This window comes from Delphinapterus leucas, chromosome 18, assembly GCF_059928025.1.
Source record: "Delphinapterus leucas isolate spDelLeu-1000000601 "Yukka" chromosome 18, BTC_Dleu_Yukka2, whole genome shotgun sequence".
In the NCBI taxonomy this organism is placed as follows: Eukaryota; Metazoa; Chordata; class Mammalia; order Artiodactyla; family Monodontidae; genus Delphinapterus; species Delphinapterus leucas.
The window spans coordinates 32,756,355-32,781,322 of record NC_143146.1 but is presented as its reverse complement, the minus strand read 5'-3'; the positions used below and the strand labels follow the sequence as shown (position 1 = coordinate 32,781,322).

The following is a 24,968-nucleotide window of genomic DNA, read 5'->3' as shown; positions in this document are numbered from 1 at the left end:
GGGGGGCGGTTCAGGGAAGACAAGTATGAGATATATGTAAATATTTTTTTAAGTGGAAGGAGACAGCAGAAGTCCTATAAAAGCTGCAGAAGATAAAGAGAACATTTTAAAAGATCTAGGCTAGGAATCTAGAAAGATTTTTTAGATTATAACCTATTCACAACTAAAAGAATTTAAGAAAGCACAGAACTCTTTGAAACCAAAGACTTTGCAAAAGAATAAGATAGAAGGTGACTGGCAAAGTTAAAGAAAAAGATTACATAGAAAAATGACATACAAAACTTACAAAGGAATTAAAGAGAAAAAGGGGGGGTAGGGAGATCCAGAAAACTGAATTAAGGGGGGGTTTATAAAGCAGAAACAAATCAAAAAAAAGAAAAAGCAACAAAGAAGTGATGCAGATGGTTAGAGAGGAGGTATTAGACATGGAGAACAGACAACACATATCCACATTCAGAAAATTAGTGTGTCAATGGAAGAAAACAAAATGAAAGAGGAAAAAAATATTTAGAGATACAATAAAAGAAAATTCTTTCTGAAATTTATCAGAACTCACCACATTCTGGGTGGTGTGAAGAGGATGGGAAATAGCAATGTATTAAATCCAATTGAAGTTATTGAATATGAACATTAAAGGAACATTATTAGAAGCATCTGGGCTGGATAAGTAAGTCATTTGCTAAGGAAAAATTGCAGGTTGAGCTTAAGTTTCTCCTCCATAACTTTATACTTTATTTATTCATCTAGCAGTATTTATGAACAACCTGCTTTAAGCAAGCACTTTAACACTGGGGTTGAAGGTTTAACAGTGGTCTCTGTCTCAGTGGAATTTACGTTCCTATGATGTAAATCAACACATATAAATAAACGACAAAATAAAGAAGATAATTTTAGAAAGTAACAATTATTTGAGAGAAATAAAACAAGAGTGTGATTCAGGTAAGTGAGACTATGTGAGGGGTGACATTTTCTGCCTCCTGAGTGATGAAAACTCACTAGTCATGTGAGGACTCAGGAAGCCTCTTACCCACGTGGCATTCCTGAAAAACCTACTTGGAATGGTAACCTCACTAACCGAAGAATCAAAGGACTCATTAAAAAGAAAAAAAAAGAACTCATGAATTGAGATGTCAAGGTATAAAAGAACTGGCAGTGAATATTTAATGTAAAATTAAATCTCAGTAACTATTGTCATTCTGCTTTCAAAACACATTGTAATCATAATTGTTTTGGGTAAATTACAACATAAAAATAATAATTTAACATAAGTAGAGGCAAAAATAGCAACTTGCAACTAAAATTAGAGAATTGATGGTAAGAGGAAATAGTGTGTATATAATATACTTAATATTGTATAATTATAATTTCCTCAAACTTCATAAGAATTAGTGGTTTTATCAAGAAATATCTATTTAAACATATTAGTCAGGAAACAAAACATTAATTAAACTGTAAACAGATGATATCCTGTGTATATTGCCAGAGGAAAGGGAAGAAAAAAGAAAGCACAGACCTTATAACAAAAGATAGATAACAAAGCAAACAACAAAGAAGCAAAACACAGAAAATATAATTTCTTAAGACAGCAGACGACCAATTGTGTCTTTTCTGACAGCAGTTGTAAATGTGATGAACTCACTATTATATAAGAAAAGAAATACAGTTTGGGTCAAAAACTATATTCTTTTCACAATAATAAGTGACTCTGGATGTATTAAGATGAAAAAATGAAAAATAACATAGGATCTAAAACTCTTCTGCAATAAATATTTATTAAAATTTGTTTTAATAATTCAGGATCTTGAGACTCCCTTTGTCATGACTATATATGCACAACGAAATGCTCCAGAGCATTTATGCGTCGAATTTGCCACAGGGAAAGTGCTGATTGTCCCACTTACAGCCCACACCCAGACTGCTCACTGTTGCCAGGGATCATTTAAAACATGGTTTGAGGGTAGGGATAGTTTCTAGATAAAATTCCTAGATAAAGGGGGGTGCCAACAGTTACTATAATGAACTGTTTACTACACTTCCTGATCAATAAATAATTGATGAAATAGGAAATAAAGCTCAGAAAATTTAAACAAACTGGAATCATGTTGTTAATTCATAAGCACTTTTTCACTGAATTCAGCTTAAGGGTCACATTAAAGTTATATCAAAGATACAGTTCAGTATGTGGCTTATTAATTAGCTTAGAGAGAATGTGTGGTAGTGAGATCAAGGTTTCAGGTCCATTCACCTTGCAGACCTTTTTTTTTTCTTTTTTTTTTTTTTTTGCAAAGGTGGGTGGAGGGGGATGAGTGGGGACTATGATCTTTTCTAAATCTAGCCAGCTTCCTCAGAAATGTGTAATTTTGGGTCACAAGCAGAGAGAGTAGATAGAATCAGTACAAATATCTAAGTATTACTAGAAAAAGAACTCAAGTACATGTCCTCCTGGTGATTGATCAATAACGTTGTGTTTGTAAATGAAAGAAAACACTTTATTATATATCTGCACATTTTTTAAGATGCTTTCTTAGAAATCCAGAGTCATAGGTGGTCAGTCATTATGCATATGAATTGAATCACAGAGTGTGTGTGTGTGTGTGTGTGTGTGTGTGTGTTTGTACAGCTTTCTTTATAGGCTGCTGCTCTGTTGCTGAGGGGGAAATTTTCATAGATTTACATTTGGTAAATATATCCACGTCCAAAAAAAGATGTGTAAAATATTGGAATGCCAGCTGACTAAATCAACTCATAAAAACTTCAGTTAAAAGTAAGATATTTTCCACGATTATTTTAAAATATGATGTTTACTGGAAGGAAAGTCCAGAGAATTACCACAGTTGAAGTGTGAGTGTATTTCTCCCACTTGTAAATGAGCTCTTATTTCCTACAGTGTGTATTCTGGTCCACAATGAGTCATTTTCAACATGTTTCAATTTAACTCCTAATACATTTTTAAACTTGGCAGGCATATTTAGATGAACGTTACTTCCAGTTTTAGAGACTGCTTCTAAATTATACTTCAGTACTGCAGTCATTATGAAAAGTTCTTTCAGTAAAAAGGAAACAGGATTGATTGGAAGTGTATGTTTTGAGGAATAAAAAAATGGTTGCCATGAATAAAAATCAGATAGTTAAGCTTTTAAAAATTTTGTTACTACATAAACCCTCTTAATATTATATTAAAAAGTTGTAGTATAAGTTTCTTTTTATTGATAGAAGATACTTAAGAAAAAATAAGATTTATTCTAGATAATAAAGTTAATATTTATTGATCTCTTACTATGCCTAGCACTTTTGTGTGTTAACTTTTTTAATACCCATATAATAGGTAGTAGTTTAGTTTCTATAAACCATTCAGGCTTTTTTTCTATTATAGTGCATGGAGCCTAATACATTTCTGGACATATAACTGGTGCTACATGAATGTTTGTAAAAGCTAATACTTTTTGGAGAATTTTACATATTGCCAACTCTTAATAAGTATTTAATAATTACCTTTTATAAATTTATGCAATCCTGTAAATCTTATGAATCTTCTGGCAGATTTCAGTTGACCAAGCTGTCCATTGTTAACGATTTTAATATCTTAATTTTTATCATAATGATGTTTACACTGTGCCTTACTCTTTTTAACACTTTATTTTGTATTTAATTTAATTTATTGTTTTTGGCTGCGTTGGGTCTTCGTTGCTGCGTGTGAGCTTTCTCTAGTTGCGGTGGGCAGGGGCTACTCTTCATTGCAGTGCATGGACTTCTCATTGCGGTGGCTTCTTGTTGTGGAGCACGGCCTGCTAGCCACATGGGCTTCAGTAGTTGCAGCACACGGGCTCAGTAGTTGCGGCACGTGGGCTCAGTAGTTGTGGCGCACAGGCTTAGTTGCTCCGCGGCATATGGGATCTTCCCAGACCAGAGATCGAACCCGTGTCCCCTGCATTGGCAGGCAGATTCTTAACCACTGCACCACCAGGGAAGTCCGTAACACTTTAAAGATTCCCAAAAGTTTAGAGTTGGGAAAAACTTAGAGGTTATTGAAAACAGTCCACCCATTTAGCAGATGAGGAAACAAAATCCTAAGAGGTTATCTGACTTGTCCTGAGTTACACTTACTAGGAGCAGGGCTAAAAGTAGATACACGTTCTCTTTGTTCCCATCCAAGTTGTTCGTTCTGCCACACAGTTGTGTCCTTCCATCAGTAAACAGTAAACAGCATATGAAGCACAACATGTGTGATGTTAAACAACATCAATAGGTACATCTTTTGCTCTCCAGTATGCATATTAAAAACAACAGGCTCTTCTCTTCTCGTCTGAGGTGGCAGCTGGCTCCCTCTTCGCCAGCTCCATTTTCTCTCTGCTCCTGCTTCACTTTTCCCTCGGGCTGGCCCGGCCTGAGCGCTTCCGCCCGCCTCCTCAGGGTGGCCGCCTAGCCCCCGACCCCTGGAGTGCTACGCCTTCTCCTTTCTCTGGGCTTCAGTCTGCACCCAGCCCCTCCGTGAATGAGGAGTACATGATCATGCTGGGCACCGGCCTGATGGAATGTATCCTGTCAGGTATAATGTCAGTGAATGGAAAGAAAGTTCTTCACATGGATAGAAACGCATATTAGGGAGGAGAGAGTGCATCATCTGTAACACCACTGGAAGATTTATACAAAAGATTTAAAATACCCGGAGCACCACCGGCATCAATGGGGAGAGGAAGAGACTGGAATGTTGACTTCATTCCCAAGTTCCTTATGGCAAATGGTCAGCTGGTTAAGATGCTGCTTTTTACACAGGTCATTCGCTATCTGGATTTCCAAGTGATTGAAGGGAGCTTTGTTTGTAAAGGAGGAAAGATCTACAAGGCTCCTTCCACTGAAGCAGAAGCTCTGGCATCTAGCCTAATGGGGCGTTTGAAAAACGTCGATTCAGAAAATTCCTGGTGTATGTTGCCAACTTTGATGGGAACGATCCTAGAACTTTTGAGGGCGTTGATCCTAGGAAGATGGCAATGAGAGAGGTGTATAAGAAATCTGACTTGGGCCAAGATGTTATAGGTTTTACTGGTCATGCGCTGGCACTTTACAGAACTGATGACTGTTTATATCAACCATGTGGTGAAACCATTAACAGGATTAAACTTTACAGTGAGTCTTTGGCAAGATATGGCAAAAGCCCATACCTTCATCCACTCTACAGCCTTGGATAACTGCCACCGGATTTTCACAGCTAAGTGCTATTTACGGAGGTACATACGTGCTGAATAAACCAATTGAAGAAATCATTATGCAAAATGGAAAAGTGATTGGTGTAAAATCTGAAGGAGAGATTGCTCGCTGTAAGAAGCTCACCTGTGATCCCAGCTACTCCATCATCTTTGATCGAGTAGAGAAAGCAGGCCAGAGACTTCCCTGGTGGTCCAGTGGTCAAGAATTCACCTTCCAATACAGGGGATGCAAGTTAGATCCCTGGTCAGGGAACTAGGATCCCACATGACGTGGGGCAACTAAGCCCGCGCGCCGCAACTACTGAGCCTGAGCCTACACTCTCTGGAGCCCGAACGCCACAACTAGAGAACCTGAGCACCACAATTACTGAGCCCATGTGCCACAACTAGAGAGAAGCCCATGCACTGCAGCAAAGGATCCTGCATGCCACAGAGAAGATCCCACGTGCCACAGCTAAGACCCAACACAGCCAAATAAATAACTATTAAAAAAAAAGAAAAGAAAATTGGGCCAGGTGATCAGAGTCATCTGGATCGTCAGCCACCCCATCAAGAACACCAACAACGCCAGCTCCTGCCAGATCATTATTCCACAGAACGAAGTCAACCAGAAGTCAGATATCTATGTCTGCATGATCTCCTCCGCACACAATGTGGCAGCACAGGGCAAGTACATTGCCATCGCTAGCACAACGGTGGAGACCAAGGAACCCGAGAAAGAAGTCAGACCAGCTCTGGAACTCTTGGAACCAACTGAGCAGAAATTCGTTAGTATCAGTGACTTCCTTGTACCAAAAGATTTGGGAACAGAGGGCCAGATCTTTATAACCTGTACATATGATGCAACAACTCACTTTGAGGTGACCTGTGATGACATTAAGGGCATCTATAAGAGGATGATGGGATCTGAGTTTGACTTTGAGGAAATGAAGCAGAAGAAAAATGACATGTATGGGGAAGACTGACAGTAGTACATGTTGCCAACTAATTAGGACAAACTTAAAATTTGGCAAATGATGCATATTGTATGAAATCAATATTGTAAGGCCTGCTTTTGTAATCAAAACTGAGAGATTGCAGAGCACCATACCAGTAAATATTCCTCCCCTTTCTAATATCATATATTAACTTGTTTTCATGGAGTGACTCTTCAGAATTGGCAGGTTCCCACATTCTGTTCAATTTAACCGATACCAGCTTATTTTTTCTAGTGAAGAATCAGTTTTAAAACGTCGTACTGATACAGAGAACTTGATATAGTATTTGAATCTTTTAATCAGTGTAACCTTTACAGTTATGAGCTTCTGCTGCTCGAGAGCTGGGTCAGTACAGTTTGCGTGCCATCTGTCCTCTGGGCATTAAGGAGATTCAGAATCGAATGTTCCATAATCAGGGATAGCATCCCTCATTCCTCCCCACCCCTTTTCATTTACATCACGTGTTATAACAGTGCCCAGGCAGCACAGCCACAAGCTTGGTTTATGTGGGCCTCCAATTCTAACCAAACTCCAGACTTTGAGAGTCATTTTGGAGGAAGCCTCTGTGCAGTGTTTTAACCTAATAAAATTGATGAGAGCAGAGGGAAGAGAAACCTATCATAAAGCAGGTAAATGTAGAGCTTCTTTTGTGTCCCAGGTGTGACTTCTTCAATGGACCAAACTGCAACGCAGTATTTATTTGACAGAGCCTCTGCTTCAACGATGTCTGTCTCACAGTGGCTCCGAATGATTTCTGTACTGCAAAATGAAGCCGAACTCTGGAAACCAAAACAAAACAACAACAACAAAATTCACAATGATACTGTATTAATTTCCTATGGTTGCCATAATAAATTACCACATACTTGGTGACTTAAAACAACAGAAATTTATTCTCTCATAGTCTGGAGGCCAGAAGTCTGAAACCAGGGTGTCTGTAGGGCCATGCTCCCTCCACAAGCTCTAGGGGCAATCTGTTCTCTGCTTCTTCCATCTTCTGGGGTTCCAGGCATTCCTTGCTTTCCTTGGCTTATGGCCACATCACCTCCAGTCTCTGCCCCCGTCTTCACATCACCTTCTCCCGTGTATGTGTTTTATAAGGACATATGTGATTGCATTCAGGACCCACCCAAATAACCCAGGACAGGCTCTTCTTCTCAAGGTATTTAATTTAATCACATCTACAAAAAACCTTTTTCCGTGTCAGGTAATATTTACAGGTCCTAGGGATTAGAACATGGACATATATTTTGGGGAGGGACCACCATTCAACCCACTCCATATGCCTTTTAAGTCATTTGAATTAGTATTTATTCAGATCCTCCAATCGGAATATGATTTTATTTTTAAGTTATCCAACCAGAACTTTTTAAGGTATCAGCGAATTTTAGGAGTTATTAAAATTCTATAAAGTTAGATTATCTTTTCAACCTACTAACTTGACATTTAGCAAATTACTTGCTCTTGAGCAAATGGCACCTTAAAGATTCTAGACTCTGTACCATATAATGTTGTGGCATATTTATTATGAATTAAAAGACATCCTACATGACTTTTAGTAACATATTTTAAGAACATCATGGCAATGACATTAAGGGTTAAAGAAATAGAGTTGGACGTTTTCAACAGAAACAGTGTAAAACTCTAGCTTTAAGCTAAGCTATATTAACTTCGTTTGGACCGTATAATTGCTTTCTTCTATATAGCGATTGAATTTTGCTTTACTCTATTTAAGATTCAATAAGTAAGATCTTGAATGCTTTAATAATATAATGACTTTCACGTTTTATTTTTGTTCTACTTATTTTTTTCAATCAGCAAACTTTTAGCCCTTCCTGGTTTTAATAAATGTATGTGTAACCTGTTTATTTCTATGGCATATGCCAGATATGTGATCATTTAGTTTCTCCTTCTGTAGAAATCATTGTTACTAGATATGAAGAAATTCCAGAAATCATTGTTACCAGATGTGAGAATATTCTCAATTCCTTTTATCCATTAAAGTGTCTTACTTGTAAATGAAAGAAGAAAACGTAACTGATATTTTACATAATACTGTGCATCACAAAACTAAATGATATTTATTATACAGTTTTAAGTTCTCAGTAAATGTTAACTATTATTATTTGTTCTCATCATCCAGTTAATTGACTTTTAAAGTTCAGTTGTCTCTGTTCTCTATTCAGTACGATAAAGATAAAGGGTTAGGAGCAGTCTCTGACACAATCTAGTAAAACTATTTCATGCAGATGGATAACTGGACTTGTTACAAGGCTCTCTGAAGAAGGGATCCCTTTCCTCAACTTACTGTTTATTTTAATTATTAGTAATTTACTGTTGGGATTTCCCTTGCATTGTTGTGAGTTTTAAAATATATATCCATGTATTTTTTAAATGGATCTTTTTAGCTTAAAGGCAATGTGTTTTTATTTTACAAATGAAAAGTCTAATCTGTGTATTTGTTAAAAGTAGGAAATGAGTTAATGGGTCTTCAAACAGTGAAACTTAACTGACATCCACATACCTATTATTAGAATTCAGATGTTTCCTCCTAATTCACTGGGACCCCAAATATGAACTTCTATTAGCTAGAATATTCATAGATACTCCAAATGTGATGATGCCTACCATTTCTAAAATTCCTTTTGTCCAAAATCACAGATGGAAAATGCCCAAAAGAATGCATCTCCCAGCCTCCAGGCAAGGGTGCACCCAGATCATTCTAGTCAGATAGACTGTCCATATGTAAACCTGTAAAGGAACTCATATACCTGTAAATGACAATGAAATGTTAGCTTTGAAATTGTTTTTTAAAGTAGTTTACAGGAAAATCAAGGTATGGTTAATAGCCTGTCATTTATGAGAATGGAATGTTCTGTATGTTGCTACCACAGGACATGTCTGTTCTTACTCACTTCTCAACTTTTGCCATTGGTTAAACTGTGCATTGATCCAGAAATAAGTCAACATGTTTAAATGGGAAATGTGTTATTAAATTCAATCATTTGTATATAGTAAGCATTTTTTGGACCCCAAATAGCACTTGTAAAATATAAATCAGGTTGTTTAACTAAAGTGTTGGTCTCTAATTTTTGAAAATTAAAACTATGAACTGAATGCTTCTAAAGGAAAACAGTTTTTTAGCCAGTTTTCCATGTTGCTAGCTACTCTACATTTATATGTGTTATCCAATATAGTAAATAATGCCTCTTTTCATTATAGAAACCACCCCTTGCCCACCACTATCAATAGCTCCCTTAGATATTAAGCATTACACTTATAAGAAATTGTAAGCTCTAACAACCTTTCTGCAGGCTTATGTACCAGTTCTCATCCCACAAATTTTAAGCACTACATTTACAAATTAAGGTATACCAAGACATAGCTAAAGTTTATGACTTCTTAAACCATACATATGTCTTTGATGATAGAGAGCACTAGAGAAATGTTGAACTAATGGCTCAAACTTTTTATAAGCTTTCAATAAAAAGAACAGCAATAGTAATTCTTGGGGTTCATTTGAATAGAACTATGAAAAAGGTATCTAACTTCTTGCTTTTTATGAATTTTATTTATAAAAATTACGATAGGGCTTCCCTGGTGGTGCAGTGGTTGAGAATCCGCCTGCCGAAGCAGGGGACACGGGTTCGTGCCCTGGTCTGGGATGATCCCACATGCCGCGGAGCGGCTGGGCCCGTGAGCCATGGCCACTGAGCCTGCACGTCCAGAGCCTGTGCTCCGCAACGGGAGAGGCCACAACAGTGAGAGGCCCGCGTACCGCAAAAAAAAAATAAATAAATATATATATATATATATAATTTTATAAACACTTCTAAGAATTTTTAGTTGCCAATACTATCTGATAGGTGTTACAAATTTATACCTACATAATTGTACCTAAAGTAAAATTCCATACAGCTAAACTCATTTTCCTTGACCATTTTAAAATAGAACCTAATGGAAATTAATTGCCGTGACTGCCTCTTCCCTGTGAGAATTTGAGTATCCATTGCACAATTCTATGAAATGTTCTCTGCCTCCCTCGTTTCTTTAATATGCGGATGAACTTAAGGCTTCCTTCCTGTCAATTCCAAATGTTTAACACTGCTTGCCTTATTTCCTTTTATTTTAAATGGGAGCCAACATCATGAACTCCGTACTTTACAATGAACCTCAGAAAGCAGAAGAGAAACATATCTCTCCCCATAGTTTCAGAGGAGAATGTGGAGAAAAATACGTTATGCTGTGCTCAGATTTCTCTTTGGTGGAGTGTGAACTATGATAACAGTAATAGGGAGGTAAAATCTCTCTCTGAATTTTTCTTATGCTGGGCTAGAAAGTATTCAACTCAATATACATTGAACCTTTGTGCATAACACTGTAGAAGAAAAAAAACTTAAAATATGATTTTTGTTTCCAAAGAGCAGAAAGAATAAATGTATATATATATTTATATTTTAAAGCAAAATGTTCTCTATCTTAAGGAGTCAATACTGGTCTATGAATGTCCCTATCTATTTTAAAGGAGTATCGGGAATGACCTTTTAGAGGAGGTGGTCTATGAAACAAGCATCTGAAGTATGAATTGTGATATGCAGATCTGAGAGAAGGGCAGTCCCAAAACTTTATAAACCTTCCTAAATGTAGGAGAAAAAAAAAGTAAAGAATTGTCAGGAAACAGCAGATAATTCAGTCAACTGATTTGGAGTGTACAGTTAGGTAGAGAATATAAATAATTTCATATTCTGGTAGGCCTGAAATGTCAGAATAAAGAGCTTATATTTCTTCAGTGAGCAATGAGGGGTATTGTGATAAAAATCATTTTAGAGAATTAACTTGGCGGTAATATATCTATATAGACATATTTTATATATATATATATATTATATATACTTCTACATATATATATTCAGAGTAATTCAAGATACCATGAATAGGAGCACCTGAAGCTCAGGTGACATGTAACCATGGCCTCAATTGGTGTGATGGCATAGGGAATAGATGGGAAAATTGGTTTTAGAAATACAGCTGGGGGATGGTGACTTTTGGAGATTTTTCTACCCTGCTCTCTACTCACCACGCTCCCTTTCCTAGAGAAAAGAAATTTCTACTATGTTTGGATCCTATTCCAAGACATTGTTCGGGCCATGTTTCTAGTTGGGTAGTCTCTAGCAAAAAGGTCAAAATCAGGACAGCTTGCTCTTCCGCTTCCTCTTTTCCTGTGACTAGAAAAACAGGGTTGGAGATCACTTGCAATTTTCAGCCTTTGGCAGTATATATGCGCTGATGTATATAGTCTTCAGAAGCTAGCCCGTGTTAAGATGGGACTGGGGCTTAATGGGCTCTTAAACCTATCTCATTCTCCATCCACATCTACCAGAGACCTCTGAATTGGGGTTTTCACTATGAGCCCAGCAAATAACATAGTCATAATTTTATTTCCCATTTGCTCCTGGCCTCTTTGCACCTGTCTTTTTCAAGAACATCATGCTGAGGGTGCATTAATGCATTTAATGGAGCATTAAATATTTCTTGGATTTCCCCAAATATTCTCTAATAGTACCCAATGCCACTATCTTCACAAACAAGTGGATCCTACGGTCTGCACACGTTAGAGGCAATATAATTTATGTTTCAGATTACTGTTTCTGGACGTAGATTGCCTGGCTTATGATACTGGCTCTATTGTTACTGGGTGCATGCTTTAGGAAAGATATTTAACCTCTGTGTCTCAGTTTCCTCATCTATAAAATGAAGACAGTAATAGTAACTTAACTCATAGAATTGTTGTGAAGACTAAATTAGTGTTTGGCATAGAGTTTGTCACATAATCAACATTAAACAGTAGCTATCGTGGTTATTAAGGACTCAGTAACTGACTAGATTTGAAGGTATGTTTGGGGCAGTTATCAGTGGTTCCTACAAAAGTTTGGATAGTGGAGTTGACAATGATTTCATACAGAAATAAGACTTTCTGAAAGCAGAGGTGATTCATAGATGAATGAAGGTTATGATATTGATTTAGGACTTGTACTTGAAGTTCTAACACACCATTGACATAATAAAAATATGGTAAATAAATGGGACTAAGGAACTCAAGCCTGGGAGAAAGATCAGGCCTATAAGATAAAAATTTTGGACACGTCAACATTGCTGAAACTTGTACTAAGAACTGTGAAGTTTGGGAAGAGATTTAATAAGTGCTAAATACTTTCTGTGGGTTAGATACTGTGCCAAATGCTTTGAGAGTTTTTTTTCCTTCCTTGATTAATTTTTTTCTCAATTTCTGTTATTTCTCACAAATGCTAATCTTTTTAAGTGAGGAAATTAAGGCTGAAGGAGGTTGTTTTCTTAAAATGTCATAGCTGAAGTCTACAAGCAAGCAATTAAACTAATGTAACTTTAGCAAGATTACAGAATACAGGGTCATCATGAAAAAAGTCAATTGTATTTCTGTATACTAGCAATAAGCAGTTGAAAATTTTGAAAATTAAAAGTTTTTTAATACTATCTGTAATAGCATCAAAAATACTAAGTATTTAAGGATTAAATTAACAAAATATGAAGCAAGTACACGACACTGAAAACTAGTAAATACTGCTGAGAAAAAGTAAGGTAGACCTAAATAAGTAGAGAGACACATCACGTTCATAGATTGGAACACTGAATATTGCTAAAGTGTCAGTTGTCCCCAAAGTGATGAATAGATTCAGTGCAATCATGATGAAAAACTCAGCAGGTATTTTGTAGAAAATGAGAAAATAACCTAAAATTTATATGGAAATGTACAGGACCCAGAATATCCAAAATATTTTTTTTTTTTGCGGTACGCGGGCCTCTCACTGTTGTGGCCTCTCCCGTTGCGGAGGACAGGCTCCAGATGCGCAGGCTCAGCAGCCATGGTTCACGGGCCCAGCCGCTCTGCGGCATGTGGGATCTTCCCGGACCAGGGCACGAACCCGTGTCCCCTGCACCGGCAGGCGGACTCTCAACCACTGCGCCACCAGGGAAGCCCTATCCAAAATAATTTTTAAGAGATGAAAGTACCAGGATAATTCAATAAGGAATTACATAGTCTTTTCAACAACATGCTAGAATGTTTTGATATCCATATGCAAAAATACTATACCTCAACCCTTACCTCAAACAAAATATAAAAATTAATTTATAATCATTCATAGATCTAAATATAAGGACAAAAACTAGAAAAAAAAACATAAGAGAAAAATCTTATTAACCTTGGGTTTATCAAAGAGTACATAAATAGGACACAGAGTGAAGCATGAAGAAAACACTTGTTAAATTGGACTTCATCAAAAAAGAAATTTTTGCGCTTCTGATAAAAAAGGAAAAGGCAAGACACAGACTTGGGGAAAATATTTGCCAAAAATGTATCTAATAATGGACTTGTATCCAGAATGCTTACAACTTAAGATAAGCATTCCAATTTTTTAAAAAAAGGGGGGGGGCGGTGTCCAAGGTTTGAATAGACATTTCATGAAGGAAGAAATGCAAATAACCAATAAGCAAAAGAAGAGATGCTCAACATCATCAGTCATCAGGAAAATGAAAACGAAAACCACAGTTAAATACCACGACAACCAGAATTCTACAATCTAGAATGGCTACGTTTTAAAACACTATTGTTACCAGATGTTGACAAGATTGTGGATTAGCTGGAGTATCCATACATTGCTGGTACAAATGTAGAACAGTACAGTCACTTTGGAAAACAGTTTGGCAGTTTTTTATAAAGTTAAACATTAACTTACTATGTGATTCAGCAGTCCTGCTTCTGGTTATTTACCCAAGAGAAATAAAAACATGTGTCCACACAGGACCTGTCTGTAAATGTTTATAGCAGCCTTATCATCATGGTCCAAAACTGAAAACAACCCAAATACTCATCAGATAGTGAATGAATGAACAAATTTTGGTATATTCATACTATGTAAAACTACTCAGCAAGAAAAAGAAACCAACTACTCAACATACAATAACATGGGTGAATCTTTTAAAACGCATTATGTTGAATGAAAGAAGGGAGTTACAAAAGGCTACATACTGTTTGATTTCATTTTTGTGACACACTAGAAAAGACAGAACTAATGACAGATGGTCAGTCACCAAGAGCCAGAGGTAGCTAGGTTAAAAATATTGACTTCAAAGTAGCACAGAGAATTTGGGGGTTTGATGGAAATGTTCTGTATCATGATCGTGGCCATGGTTATATGACTATAAACATTTGTTGAAACTCATATGCTCAAAATTGGTGAACTTTATGTATGTAAATTACATCCCAATAAAGCTGGGTTTCTTTGAGTGATTAAAAAAGGTATAGCCAATGGGTGGTTGCGCCAGTATTCAAATTTATTTCTCTACTTTATGGCCGGGGTGGGAGCGTCAGACAAAAAGTAGTTGAAAGTTGGGAAACAGAAGAAACCTTTGCTGGATAGATAACTGATCTTAGTAAAGAGGAAGTCATCAAAGGAGAGTGAAGAGGGCTCTGAATGTCTTAATAAAAGACAGCAATTTTTGGAACACCCAGTGCAGAGAATATAATAGTCTAATAGATATGAATAAGTTTATTCCAAGCAGCAGTTAAGAGCCAGGTCATGGACTTGGTTAGCATGTTGTCAGTAATGTTCCAGAGCTTCTAATCAGAGGTTGACAATTCAAATCAGAGCCAAACCAAATCTAGCCTGCCATCTGTTATAGCACAGCCTGCAAGCTAAAAATGGTTTTTATATTCTTTAATTATTAGAAAAAAATCAGAATATGTCATGACATTTGAAAATTATGAAATTCAAATGTTAGTGTCCATAAATAAAGTGTTATTGGAACACAGTACACACATTCGCTTATGGATCATCTATGCCTCCTTTCATGCTACAACTGCACAAAGCCTAAAGTTTTTGCTCCTGGACCTTTACAGAAGAAGTTTGCTGATTCCTCATCTAAAGCATTTACGCCAGCTTTTCAGGAGCTTCCACAAGTAGCAGTGGTCATTATCCACCTCCTTCTCTGCGGCCATTCCCAGGTCTGAGTAGGCGGGTCACCGTTTGTGGACTGCTTCCTGGATATCAGCATGCTTTTCCCAGTGCATCTCTTTAGCTGGGCAAATGAAAAATTATTTGACTTTGAAGACATAGTTCTGTGTCTTGGTAAGGATAACATTCTACTAACTGGAAAAAAAAATCAAGTTCTATTCTTCCAAAATTTCTATATTTCAAGTAATTAGAACATCTTATGGTTCATATGAAACATGATGAGACATGTAGGCCAGATTGAAAAATGGAACTGCTTGGCCAGGAAAGCATGTAAGGTCACCTATCATTTTACCCATGACAGCCCTTCTTTTTTTAATTTTTATAAAAAGTGTCTGGCAATCTTGAGTATTTAATTTCATTCAATAAATACTTAGTGTTTACTGTACCAGCAGTTGTAAGCATTTTACTAATATTAGTTCATTTAATCCTCATAACATGATGATATTACTATAATTATTCACATTTTATAGCTATGGAAACTGAGACATAGGTAGAAAGGGGGACGGTGTGGACCCACACAGTCTGGCTTTAAATCCTTGCTTGATTTAGTTATATGTAAATATTTAAAATTACATTATGTAAAAGAATGCTTCAGTCTCATTACATGAATCTTCAATATCACTTGAGGCACTTTTTTAATTAAAACAATTAAAATAGTTTTCCAAAACAAGTCATCTTCACTGCTTTTTTTTTTTTTATACAGCAGGTTCTTATTAGTCATCAATTTTATACACATCAGCGTATACATGTCAATCCCAATCTCCCAATTCATCCCACCACCACCCCCACCACCCCGCTGCTTTCCCCCCTTGGTGTCCATACGTTTGTTCCCTACATCTGTGTCTCTATCTCTGCCCTGCAGACTGGCTCATCTGTACCATTTTTCTAAGTTCCACGTATATGCGTTAATATACGATATTTGTTTTTCTATTTCTGATTTACTTCACTCTGTATGACAGAATCTAGATCCATCCAGGTCTCTACAAATGACCCAATTTCATTCCTTTTTATGACAAATATTCCATTGTATATATGTACCACATCTTCTTTATCCATTTGTCTGTCGATGGCATTTAGGTTGCTTCTGTGACCTGGCTATTGTAAATAGTGCTGCAATGAACATTGAGGTGCATGTGTCTTTCTGACTTATGGTTTTCTCTGGGTATATGCCTGGTACTGGGATTGCTGGGTCATATGGTAAATCTATTTTTAGTTTTTTAAGAAACCTCCGTACTGTTCTCCATAGTGGCTGTATCCATTTACATTCCCACCAACAGTGCAAGAGGATTCCCTTTTCTCCATACCGTCTCCAGCATTTGTTGTTTGTAGATTTTCTGATGATGCCCATTCTCACTGGTGTGAGGTGATACCTCATTGTAGTTTTGATTTGCATTTCTCTAATAATTAGTGATGTTGAGCAGCTTTTCATGTGCTTCAAGGCCATCTGTATGTCTTCTTTGGAGAAATGTGTATTTAGGTCTTCTGCCCATTTTTGGATTGGGTTGTTTGTTTTTTTAATATTGAGCTGCATGAGCTGTTTATATATTTTTGAGATTAATCCTTTGTCTGTTGATTCGTTTGCAAATATTTTCTCCCATTCTGAGGGCTGTCTTTTGGTCTTGTTTGTAGTTTCCTTTGCTTTGCAGTCTTTTAAGTTTCATTAGGTCCCATTTGTTTATTTTTGTTTTTATTTCCATTACTCTAGGAGTTGGATCAAAAAGAAAAATCTTGCTGTGATTTATGTCAGAGTGTTCTTCCTATGTTTTCCTCTAAGAATTTTATAGTGTCCAGCCTTACATTTAGGTCTCTAATCCATTCTGAGTTTATTTTTGTGTATGGTGTTCGGGAGTGTTCTAATTTCATTCTTCTACATGTGCCTGTTCAGTTTTCCCAGCACCAGTTACTGAAGCTGCTGTCTTTTCTGCATTGTATATCCTTGCCTCCTTTGTCATAGATTAGTTGACCATAGGTTTGTGGGTTTATCTCTGGGCTTTCTATCCTGTTCCATTGATCTATGTTTCTGTTTTTGTGCCAGTACCGTATTGTCTTGATTACTGTAGCTTTGTAGTATAGTCTGAAGTCAGGGAGTCTGATTCCCCCAGCTCGGTTTTTTCCCCTCAAGACTGCTTTGGCTATTTGGGGTCTTTAGTGTCTCCATACAAATTTTAATATTTTTTGTTCTAGTTCTGTAAAAAATGCCACTGGTAATTTGATAGGAATTGCATTCAATCTGTAGATTACTTTGAGTAGTATACACATTTTCACAATGTTGATTCTTCCAATCCAAGAACATGGTAATCCAAGCTCTCCATCTGTTTGTGTCATCTTTGATTTCTTTCATCAGTGTCTTATAGTTTTCTGAGTACAGGTCTTTTACCTGCTTAGGTAGGTTTATTCCTAGGTATTTTATTCTTCTCATTGCAGTGGTGAATGGGATTGTTTCCTTAATTTCTCTTTCTGATCTTTCATTGTTAGTGTATAGGAATGCAAGAGATTTCTGTGCATTGATTTTTTTTAATTTATTTTTGACTGCATGTGGTCTTTGTTGCTGTGTGTGGGCTTTCTCTAGTTGCGGTGAGCAGGGGCTACTCTTCATTGCAGTGCAGGGTCTTCTCATTGCAGTGGCATCTCTTGTTGCAGAGCACGGGCTCTAGGCACACGGGCTTCAGTAGTTGTGGCATGCAAGCTCAGTAGTTGTGGCTCAGGGGCTCTAGAGCGCAGGCTCAGTAGTTGTGGCACACGGGCTTAGATACTCTGCGGCATATGGCATCTTCCTGGATCAGGGCTTGAACCCATGTCCCCTGCATTGGCAGGTGGATTCTTAACCATTGTGCCACCATGGAAGCCCCGTGCATTAATTTTGTATCCTGCAACTTTACCAAATTCATTGATTAGCTCTAGTAGTTTTCTGGTGGCACCTTTAGGATTCTCTATGTATAGTATCATGTCATCTGCAAACAGTGACAGTTTTACTTCTTCTTTTCCAATTTGTATTCCTTTTATTTCTTTTTCTTCTCTGATTGCCACGGCTAGGACCTCCAAAACTATGTTGAATAATAGTGGTGACAGTGGACATCCTTGTCTTGTTTCTGATCTTAGAGGAAATGGTTTCAGTTCTTCACCATTGAGAATGATGTTTGCTGTGGGTTTGTCATATATGGCCTTTATTATGTTGGGGTAGGTTCCCTCTGTGCCCACTTTCTGGAGGGTTTTTATCATAAATGGCATTGAATTTTGTCAAAAGCTTTTTCTGCATCTATTGAGATGATCATATGGTTTTTCTTCTTCAATTTGTTGATATGGTGTATCACATTGATTGATTTGCATATATTGAAGAATCCTTGCATCCCTGGGATAAATCCCTCTTGATCATGGTGTATGATCCTTTTAATGTGCTGTTGGATTCTGTTTGCTAGTATTTTGTTGAGGGATTTTGCATCTATATTCATCAGTGATATTGGTCTGTAATTTTCTTTTTTTGTAGTATCTTTGTCTGGTTTTGGTAGCAGGGTGATGGTGGCCTCATAGAATGAGTTTGGGAGTGTTCCTTCCTCTGCAATTTTTTGGAAGAGTTTGAGAAGGATGGGTGTTAGCTCTTCTCTAAATGTTTGATAGAATTCATCAGTGAAGCCATCTGGTCCTGGACTTTTGTTTGTTGGAAGATTTTTAATCACAGCATCAATTTCGTTACTTGTGATTGGTCTGTCCATTTCTTGCAGGTAGTCCGTTTTATTAGCATAGAGTTGCTTGTAGTAGTCTCTTATGATGCTTTGTATTTCTGCAGTGTCTGTTGTAACTCCTTTTTCATTTCTAATTTTATTGACTTGAGTACTCTCCCTCTTTTTCTTGATGAGACTGGCTAAAGGTTTATCTATTTTGTTTATCTTCTCAAAGAACCAGCTTTTAGTTTTATTGACCTTTGCTATTGTTTACTTTGTTTCTATTTCACTTACTTCTGCTCTGATCTTTATTATTTCTTTCCTTCTGTTAACTTTGGGGTTTTTTTGTTATTATTTTTCTAATGTTAGATTGTTTACTTGAGATTTTTCTTGTTTCTTGAGGTAGACTTGTATTGCTATAAACTTCCCTCTTAGAACTGCCTTTGCTGCATCCCATAGGCTTTGGATCATCCTGTTTTCATTGTCGTTTGTCTCTAGGTATTTTTTTGATTTCCTCTTTGATTTCTTCAGTGATCTTTTGGTTATATAGTAACACATTGTTTAGCCTACACGTGTTTGTGTTTTTTACGTTTTTTTCCCTGTAATTGATTTCTAATCTCATAGTGTTGTGGTAGGAAAAGGTGCTTGATACGATTTCAGTTTTCCTAAATTACCGAGGCTTGATTTTGTGATTCAAGATGTGGTCTATCCTGAAGAATGTTCTGTGTATGCTTGAGAAGAAAGTGTAATCTGCTGTTTTTGGATGGAATGTCCTATAAAAATCAATTAAATCTATTTGGCCTATTGTGTCATTTAAAGCTGTGTTTCCTTATTAATTTTCTGTCTGGATGATCTGTCCATTGGTGCAAGTGAGGTGTTAAAGTTCCCCACTATTATTGTGTTACTGTCGATTTCCTCTTTTATAGCTGTTAGCAGTTGCCTTATGTATTGAGGTGTTCCTATGTTGGGTGCATATATATTTATAATTGTTATATCTTCTCCTTGGATTGATCCCTTGATCATTATGTAGTGTCCTTCCTTGTCTCTTGTAACATTCTTTATTTTCAAGTCTATTTTATCTGATGAGTATTGCTACTCCAGCTTTCTTTTGATTTCCATTTGCACGGAATATCTTTTTCCATCCCCTCACCTTCAGTCTGTATATGTCCCTAGGTCTCAAGTGGGTCTCCTGTAGACAGCATATATATGGGTCTTCATTTTGAATCCATTCAATGAGCCTGTGTCTTTTGGTTGGAGCATTTAATCCATTCACATTTAAGGTAATTATTGATATGTATGTTCCTGTTACCATTTTCTCAATTGTTATGGGTATATATATTTTTCATATTTAGTACGATTTCATTAGAATACAAATGTCATAGTGTGAACTAACATATCACTGATGAAAACATTTTAAATTACATTAGCATTGAACTTTAACGAATTTGTAACTTTCGACATTAGTGACTATTAATCTCAATCAAAATAAATTTGTTTGATAGTGCCACTTAAGCAGGTCAATGATAGGGTTTTGGGTTTTTTTGTTTTTTTTTTTTTTTACATCTTTATTGGAGTATAATTGCTTTACAATGGTGTGTTAGTTTCTGCTGTATAACAAAGTGAATCAGTTATACATATACATATGTTCCCATATCTCTTCCCTCTTGTGTCTCCCACCCTCCCACCGTCCCTATCCCACCCCTCCAGGCGGTCACAAAGCACCGAGCTGATCTCCCGGTGCTTTGCGGCTGCTTCCCACTAGCTGTCTACCTTACGTTTGGTAGTGTATATATGTCCACGCCTCTCTCACTTTTCACAGCTTATCCTTCCCCCTCCCCATATCCTCAAGTCCATTCTCTAGTAGGTCTGTGTCTTTATTCCTGTCTTACCCCTAGGTTCTTCATGACATTTTTTTTTCTTAAATTCCATATATATGTGTTAGCATACAGTATTTGTCTTTCTCTTTCTGACTTAACTTCACTCCGTATGACAGACTCTAGGTCTATCCACCTCATTACAAATAGCTCGATTTCGTTTCTTTTTATGGCTGAGTAATATTCCATTGTATATATGTGCCACATCTTCTTTATCCATTCATCCGATGATGGACACTTAGGTTGTTTCCATCTCCTGGCTATTGTAAATAGAGCTGCAATGAACATTTTGGTACATGACTCATTTTGAATTATGGTTTTCTCAGGGTATATGCCCAGTAGTGGGATTGCTGGGTCATATGGTAGTTCTATTTGTCGTTTTTTAAGGAACCTCCATACTGTTCTCCATAGTGGCTGTACCAATTCACATTCCCACCAGCAGTGCAAGAGTGTTCCCTTTTCTCCACACCCTCTCCAGCATTTATTGTTTCTAGATTTTTTGATGATGGCCATTCTGACTGGTGTGAGATGATATCTCATTGTAGTTTTGATTTGCATTTCTCTAATGATTAATGATGTTGAGCATTCTTTCATGTGTTTGTTGGCAGTCTGTATATCTTCTTTGGAGAAATGTCTATTTAGGTCTTCTGCCCATTTTTGGATTGGATTGTTTGTTTTTTTGTTATTGAGCTGCATGAGCTGCTTATAAATTTTGGAGATTAATCCTTTGTCAGCTGCTTCATTTGCAAATATTTTCTCCCATTCTGAGGGTTGTCTTTTGGTCTTGTTTATGGTTTCCTTTGCTGTGCAAAACCTTTGAAGTTTCATTAGGTCCCATTTGTTTATTTTTGTTGTTATTTCCATTTCTCTAGGAGGTGGGTCAAAAACGAACTTGCTGTGATTTATAGCATACAGTGTTCTGCCTATGTTTTCCTCTAACACTTTGACAGTTTCTGGCCTTACATTTAGGTCTTTAATCCATTTTGAGCTTATTTTTGTATATGGTGTTAGGGAGTGATCTAATCTCATACTTTTACATGTATGTGTCCAGTTTTCCCAGCACCACTTATTGAAGAGGCTGTCCTTTCTCCGCTGTACATTCCTGCCACCTTTATCAAAGATAAGGTGTCCATATATCAAACATAAGGTGTCCATATGTGCGTGGGTTTATCTCTGGGCTTTCTATCCTGTTCCATTAATCTAACTTTCTGTTTTTGTGCCAGTACCATATTGGCTTGATTACTGTAGCTTTGTAGTATAGTCTGAAGTCAGGGAGCCTGATTCCTCCAGCTCCATCTTTCTTTCTCAAGTTTGCTTTTGCTATTTGGGGTGTTTTGTGTTTCCATACAAATTGTGAAATTTTTTGTTCTAGTTCTATGAAAAATGCCAGTGGTAGTTGGATAGGGATTGCATTGAACTTATAGATTGCTTTGGGTAGTAGAGTCATTTTCCCAATGTTGATTCTTCCAATCCAAGAACATGGTATATCTCTCCATCTATTTGTATCATCTTTAATTTCTTTCATCAGTGTCTTATAATTTTCTGCATACAGGTCTTTTTTCTCTTTAGGTAGGTTTATTCCCAGATATTTTATTCTTTTTGTTGCAATGGTAAATGGGAGTGTTTCCTTAATTTCACTTTCAGATTTTTCATCATTAGTGTATAGGAATGCCAGAGATTTGTGTGCATTAATTTTGTATCCTGCTACTTTACCAAATTCTTTAATTAGCTCTAGTAGTTTTCTGGTAGCATCTTTAGGATTCTCTATGTATAGTATCACGTCATCTGCAAATAGTGACAGCTTTACTTCTTCTTTTCCAATTTGGATTCCTTTTATTTTCTTTTCTTCTCTGATTGCTATGGATAAAACTTCCCAAACTATGTTGAGTAAGAGTGGTGAGAGTGGGCAACCTTGTCTTGTTCCTGATCTTAGTGGAAATGGTTTCGGTTTTTCACCATTGAGGATGATGTTGGCTGTGGGTTTGTCATATATGGCCTTTATTATGTTGAGGAAAGCTCCGTCTATGCCTACTTTCTGCAGGGTTTTTATTATAAATTGGTGTTGAATTTTGTCAAAAGCTTTCTCTGCATCTATTGAGATGATCATATGGTTTTTCTCCTTCAATTTGTTAATATGGTTTATCACATTGATTGTTATACATTGAAGAATCCTTGCATCCCTGGAATGAACCCCACTTGATCATGGTGTATGATCCTTTTAATGTGCTGTTGGATTCTGTTTGCTAGTATTTTGTTGAGAATTTTTGCATCTATGTTCTTCAGTGATATTGGCCTGTAGTTTTCTTTCTTTGTGACATCCTTGTCTGGTTTTGGTATCAGGGTGATGGTGGCCTCGTAGAATGAGTTTGGGAGTGTTCCTCCCTCTGCTATATTTTGGAAGAGTTTGAGAAGGATAGGTGTTAGCTCTTCTCTAAATATTTGATAGAATTCTCCTGGAAGCCATCTGGTCCTGGGCTTTTGTTTGTTGGAAGAATGTTAATCACAGTTTCAATTTCAGTGCTTGTGATTGGTCTGTTCATATTTTCTATTTCTTCCTGATTCAGTCTTGGCAGGTTGTGCATTTCTAAGAATTTGTCCACTTCTTCCAGGTTGTCCATTTTGTTGGCATAGAGTTGCTTGCAGTAATCTCTCATGATCTTTTGTATTTCTGCAGTGTCAGTTGTTACTTCTCCTTTTTCATTTGTAATTCTATTGATTTGAGTCTTCTCCCTTTTTTTCTTGATGAGTCTGGCTAATGCTTTATCAATTTTGTTTATCTTCTCAAAGAACCAGCTTTTAGTTTTATTGATCTTTGCTGTCGTTTCCTTCATTTCTTTTTCATTTATTTCTTATCTGATTTTTATGATATCTTTCCTTCTGCTAACTTTGGGGGTTTTTTGTTCTTCTTTCTCTAATTGCTTTAGGTGCAGGGTTAAGTTGTTTATTCGAGATGTTTCCTGTTTCTTAAGGTGGGCTTGTATTGCTATAAACTTCCCCCTTAGAACTGCTTTTGCTGCATCCCATAGGTTTTGGGTCATCATGTCTCCATTGTCATTTGTTTCTAGGTAGTTTTTGATTTCCTCTTTGATTTCTTCAGTGATCACTTCGTTATTAAGTAGTGTATTGTTTAGCCTCCATGCGTTTGTATTTTTTACAGATCTTTTCCTGTAATTGATATCTAGTCTCATAGCGTTGTGGTCGGAAAAGATACTTGATACAATTTCAATTTTCTTAAATTTACCAAGGCTTGATTTGTGACCCAAGATATGATCTATCCTGGAGAATGTTCCATGAGCACTTGAGAAAAATGTGTATTCTGTTGTTTTGGGATGGAATGTCCTATAAATATCAATTAAGTCCATCTTGTTTAATGTATCATTTAAAGCTTGTGTTTCCTTATTTATTTTCATTTTGGATGATCTGTCCATTGGTGAAAGTGGGGTATTAAAGTCCCCTACTATGAATGTGTTACTGGTGAATTCCCCTTTTATGACTGTTAGTATTTGCCTTATGTATTGAGGTACTCCTATGTTGGGTGCATAAATATTTACAATTGTTATATCTTCTTCTTGGAGCGATCCCTTGATCATTATGTAGTGTCCTTTTTTGTCTCTTCTAGTAGTCTTTATTTTAAAGTCTATTTTGTCTGATATGAGAATTGCTACTCCAGCTTTCTTTTGGTTTCCATTTGCATGAAATATCTTTTTCCATCCCCTTACTTTCAGTCTGTATGTGTCTCTAGGTCTGAAGTGGGTCTCTTGTAGACAGCATATATATGGGTCTTGTTTTTCTATCCATTCAGCCAATCTGTGTCTTTTGGTGGGAGCATTTATTCCATTTATATTTAAGGTAATTATCGATATGTATATTCCTATTCCCATTTTCTTAATTGTTTTGGGTTCGTTATTGTAGGTCTTTTCCTTCTCTTGTGTTTCTTGTGTAGAGAAGTTCCTTTAGCATTTGTTGTAAAGCTGGTTTGGTGGTGCTGAACTCTCTCAGCTTTTGCTTGTCTGTAAAGGTTTTAATTTCTCCATCAAATCTGAATGAGATCCTTGCTGGGTAGAGTAATCTTGGTTGCAGGTTTTTCTCCTTCATCACTTTAAATATGTCCTGCCAGTCCCTTCTGGCTTGCAGAGTTTCTGCTGATAGATCAGCTGTTAACCTTATGGGGATTCCCTTGTGTGTTATTTGTTGTTTTTCCCTT

At 36.8% G+C, this 24,968-nt stretch overlaps 1 protein-coding gene and 1 pseudogene across 8 annotated transcripts in view; both read left to right on the top strand.

Moving 5' to 3' along the window:
- The window catches only part of PIBF1 (progesterone immunomodulatory binding factor 1), a 226,777-nt gene that overhangs the window by 85,304 nt on the left and 116,505 nt on the right, over positions 1-24,968 (top strand). The window lies entirely within an intron of this gene.
- LOC111176309 (rab GDP dissociation inhibitor beta-like) lies at positions 4,286-17,813 on the top strand (annotated as a pseudogene).